This window comes from Cannabis sativa, chromosome 8, assembly GCF_029168945.1.
Source record: "Cannabis sativa cultivar Pink pepper isolate KNU-18-1 chromosome 8, ASM2916894v1, whole genome shotgun sequence".
Lineage (NCBI taxonomy): Eukaryota > Viridiplantae > Streptophyta > Magnoliopsida > Rosales > Cannabaceae > Cannabis > Cannabis sativa.
This window is the reverse complement of record NC_083608.1, coordinates 19,682,559-19,688,467: the sequence shown is the minus strand read 5'-3', so window position 1 is coordinate 19,688,467 and position 5,909 is coordinate 19,682,559.

Here is a 5,909-nt window from a genome sequence, read left to right as displayed (position 1 = left end):
GATTAAACTAAAAATCGACCGAACATATATATTATACACTATGCATATATAATATAATTATTTTTGTACATATTTAATATACAATTTTATTAAACTAGTTTTACTTGTTATTTTTTTTTATTTGAAATCTCAAGTATTCATTGCTTTATTTTATATATACACACATTCATATATTAATAGGAGTTTTTAATATAGCTCATTACCAATTAGTAGCACAAATAATTTGAGCAAATTAAAAAAAAATATATATATTTTACATTATTTATTTAATTAAAAAAGTTATTTTTAAATTATATGATATTTGATGTATTACTTTAATTTTTTAGTTTCCAAATAATTATAGTAAATTTAATTTTTGTTTAAAAAAAAAAGCTCGGTTTGGTCGGTTTAAACGACCAAACTGTAGATTATAACAGTTAGTTTTTTTACATTTATATAATGATCGGTTGGTTTTCGAATTATTATCATGAAAATCAAAAACAAAATTTTGAATTTTTTTCTGTGTAGAAAACCAACCAAACCGACTGTTTATCACTCCTAATTGGGAGATGCTCTAATCACAAAAATAAAAAAGCAAATCTAGTAATTGTTCTTAGATAAAATTGGCAAAAGTGTTATAATTGACAAATTCCTTCAAAACATTCACATGTGGACAGCCCAGGTACTGTGTCCTCTGGTTTATTAGTTCAGGTGAGGTGGGGTTTCTTTCTAGGCTAATTATGTAATACTTCACTTTATTTTGTGGTGTGTGATTCCTCTATGTATTTTCAACCATTAATTATTTTTGAAAAAGCAAAAAGTTAGATCTAATGGTTGAGAATGTTTCAAGGGTAAGACTTTTGTATAAGATAGGCAACCTATTGAAAATTTTGGAGAATATGTACTTTTTTTTATTAAATATTGAATAGTATTAATATTTGTCATTTTTAAGCATGGATTAATTGTTTAGACACAAATTTGTTCTTATTTGAATTTATATCTTCCTTTCTCATATATAATTTTACATAATAGTAGATACTTAATAATTTGGTGATATTATTAAATAAAAAATTGCGGTGTTTTTTTAGCAAAATAAACATAAATTAATATTAAAATAAATGTAATTAACTTTAATTAACTTTAACTTTAACTTTTTATTTAAAAAAACATAAACTTTAATTTTATTTGTTTGTTGAATATTTAACTGTAATTTTGTAATGTGTTTGTTTTGTCTCACCTTGCTCATATTTGAGTAATTCATTGAATTTGTACTATACACTCATAATTACTAAGCCCTAATCTTGTGATAGAATTTTGGCTTACGAGCAGCTGATTTCTTGCTTCATGACAATAACTTGAAATCCTGCAGTCTTCTCGGCAAAGATCAATGCACCATGGCTATTAGGGCTGAACATTTTGAACGGGTTTGACCCGAACCCGAACAACCCGCCCGAACCCAAACTGGTGAACCCGAAAAAAAAAAATTAAAAAGTTTCGGGCGGGTTGGGTTCAACCCGGTACCCTTCAGGTGGGTTGGCGGGTTGAGATTTTAGGGGTACCGGGTTTCGGGTTGAACCCGCGAACCCGCCCGCCAACCCGGTTTATAAATATATTATATATATTTCTTTTATTACTCTTTTTATATATATATATAATATGGACTTTAGATTTTTATGAACTATGGATATTGGATATGGATGTATTTGGAAATATTTTAGTTTTCACTTTTATCATGATTCATGAACATGAATATGAAGTTTGATTTGAATCTTTGATAAATAGGTTGTTTGTTTGTTGGTTGGATTGATTAATGTATTTTTTCTTCAATAGTAGATAATATGAACACATTGTTATATTATATATGCTTAATTTCATAAATAAAAAAATAATAAAAAAAATAATTATTTGAATAAAAAATTAATTTTTTTTAAAGAGTTGACCGAGTTGACTGGGTCAACCCGCCAACCCCCTAAACCCGACCAACCGAAACCCGCCAACCCGTGACCCGCCAACCCACCAACCCATGCCTTATTCGGGTCCGAGTTCGGTTTCAATTTTTTGAACCCGAAACCCGTGAACCCGAAACCCGCCAACCCAAAACCCACCAACCCGAAACCCGGTAAACCCGCCCGATGTTCAGCCCTAATGGCTATAAGGACCCCAAGTACCCTACATGGCAGCAAGTTCCAGTGCCTGAGGATGAAGAGGACCGCGACTACATCGCTTGCATCTATTATTTAAATAATGTAACCACTCGGGAAGTCGCCGTGGTTGAAGAAGGGGCTCCCCGAGGTAATACTTCTTGCTTTTATGGATGGTCTCCTTGTTGGAAATATTTTATCAGGATCTAGATTTACTAACATGCATGTTGATTAACACTCTAAATATGAATTCTCTAAAACAATGGAATTAAACACATTTAAAGTTAAGGAAACCTTACATTGGTTGCAACGAAATAATATGTCTCCTTTCACTCAGATCTCTAACCCTTGTTCCTTTCTATCATAGAGTATTATCAAGATCTGAGCTCGATTCTCCTTCAAGTGTTGGATTCTTCATAGTCGTACACACTATGATTGAGTACTTAAATTGCTATGGGTGGGCATGTACTCTTTCACTATAATGCTCGAAAATAAAGAAGAAGGAGAGAGAGGGAGATTCGAATTCTATTGAAGGAGACTCTCACGTCTCTAGTTGTCTCACAAAGTTAAAAAAATTAGAATAATAGGTTGGATAGAATGAGAGCCATCTTATTCCTTATATAGGATTTCTCCTAGGGTTATATTTAATTATATGACATTAAAAAATGATAAAAATTGACCAAAAATTCTCCTTAAGTGGTCGATCATATAATGGGCCCCACTAGTGAGAATTTTGCCATTTTCTTCAATAATTTATCTTTTCTTTCACAAATACCTTCTAATTTCAATTTTTTAAATGTCAAAACTATTTATTTAATAATTAAAATTAATTATCAAATAAAATTGCTATTTAACTTATTTATTAATTAGACTTAATAAAGTCTTTTAATTAATAAATCATGGAGAGGCCCCGGGAATCTAGAATAAATTAAGGCCAAAGGATTCACGGAGATTTATTTAGCCTCAGCATGCCATCCTAGGCATGGAAGGCTTACCCCTACTCCGAGTTTTGGAGTGCCCATGATCGAATTTGGCCTAAAGTGATACCCAGAAGGTTACTCGAAAGGCCTATCACGGACGTTGATCGCCCAAAAGAGATGCGGACATCTACCGTGAGGATATACCCGGATTGCCGAGCGACGGTTATGATTTTTCTGACACGGTCAGATCTTGTTCCCTGTGTCAGACCATGGTAGTGCGCACACCCCCTACACCTTTTTAGACGCTTATTTCAGGAATTTATTTTTCAAGGTTAAACCTTTTGGCAACACGTGCCCTGTACGAATGATGGTCCTCTATTGTCCAACTGCTTTGATGCACGAGCACAATACCTTTTAAGGAACCCAATAGTCAGCTCTTTACATATATTGATTACTTATATTTAGTGAGTTACTTACAGTGTCCATTGATATAATCAATACCAGTAGTTCACCCTCCTTGTATTGGTTCATAATTGGAATTTGTCAAATTACTATTTCACCCTTCTAATTACCTCTTTATCATTTAGCATTAACTGACTAGTAAAATCTACTTTACGATCTAAATTTGTGCATAGCTTTTCAGTCCCAAAATTAACACTTAAAGGGAACAAATCAAGTTCCTAGCCATCTACATTATTAGACTCCCAAAATAAAAGTTATGAATCTTGTCTCTAAAGGATTTTAACAAGTGAATCAAAAAATCTAATAACATGAACAAGAGTTCATGATTTCTGAGAATTTTGGCTAATTTAAGCTGATCCTTATAGTAAAGACAGGCTAATTGCATGTTGGTCCTGTTATATATAATCTTTCTTATATACAATACTTTTACCAAGATCCAAACTACATCAACAATCTGAATCAAAATTTCTCGCACCGAGTGACGTGCATCAGTAAAACGTATTAGCAACTGTTTCTTATAGTTCCTGACCATTTTATCCACAACGTATTACCTTAGTTCTCTTGTACCGTTACAATGTATGAATATGAATTTCAATCTTTTTTCAAATCTTGTTTTTTGCTTTTATTTTTCAATTTTTGTTTTTTCTTTGTTAGTTTAAAATCTAATTTTTGATTGTCAAATAGAAATAAGAATTTAATTAATTGGTACTTAGCTACAAATCTCGTGGAAACAATCAAACTTTATTCGAGTTATTTGTAAAAGTAATACGTGCATTTGCGTGTTATATCAATATTTTTCATATTGTTAGACAAATATTTAGGATATTTATAAATTTTCTTAAATTTCTGTTGATATTGAAAATACCTCTGACATATCCATGAAGTTCTAGTACCAATATTTCCATATATATTTTTCATTGCTTAATATTTTTTATTTATAAAATATTGATATCTGGGAACAATTTTAAGCTATATATTGATATTGGCTTAATATTATTTTGAAGATATATTTTTATTGCTAATATTTATGTATTATAATTTTTAAAAATAAAATATTTAGTAAAAAAAAGAATAATTACTTAAAAAATAAGAGCAATTATGAACTACAAATATGGTTTCAAACTAAACCAATTTATTTTTAAGTTGATTTAGTTTTATTTAAGCATTTAATTAGTCTGGTTTGATTTTGAGATTTTTTTAAATAAAATAATAGGTTCGAGAAAAATATATATATCCAACTAAATCAATTTGTGAACAAATCCGATTATCAATTAAAAATTAATTTTTTTAGTCTCTTCAATTATGAGATATATATTGTTGCTTCAATATATCCGTAATATTAAATATAATTTTGTTTTCCTTCTTAGCAAAATATATTTATTTTTATATATATATATATTTGCAGTAGAAATTTTGGAGTAATCACTCTAGTTTGATTAAATATTCTTGAAGAACTCACACAATTCAATAATACAATTTTCTTCTTTGAAGATACATTTTTCCTTGTTATCCATACAATTCTCCAAACAATAGAAAAAACTAAATTGACAATTTTATCCCTCAAAATTAAATGTCATTTAAAAACAAAAAAATAAATCAATATAAAAATAATTCATTTCTCAATATAACTATTGAAAACAGTCACCAAACTTGTTATAAACGGTCAAAAGTAAAAAATTAACCTGAAACTATAGTAAATAAAATTTGTCTTATGTGAGGGATCTCACACTTCAAATCAAAAGTGAGGGACTACATAAATCCCCTTCTTTCTATTACCAATTTATGTACATACCTTTCCATATATTTGACACGTGGCACACAGTAAGAGTCCTACAGCAAAAGTTTTCTCCTCCCCAAATCCAAAAAAATAAAAGTACATGTCACAACAATCTTACCGCGTACTTTACTGCACCCGATTATTATAGTAAACGTTACTCGCTCTTTGGGCGCGTAACCTTTCTTTTATTAGTTGTACAGTTAATATGACACGTCAGATATGGCCCACTTCATTGCCCGCCCGAGGCTTTTTTTTTTCTTCCTTTTATAGTTGAAAACTGCTTTAAAAAGAAAAAATAAATTAGTTGATGAAAAACTAATAAAATCGACCGACCTTTTATGTATGGCCAAGAAATTGAGTTTAATAAAATAAAAATAAAAAAGTAAATAGAGGCAGGGAGAGGGCACGTTTTGCGAATTTTGGATTTTCTTCTATTTCTTATCTTAGTATTATAAATGCCCAAATTAATATATATTTGATTTGTTATATGTTTTTTTATGACGTGGGAGTTATGGTCCTATTAATTTTCGTTTTTAATAATATAAATATTTTGTATTTGGTGAATAAGGTAAGGGCGTGTTTGGTGAATTGAAGATTCTCAGTTGAATGGTTGAGGAGTCATTTAAGGTC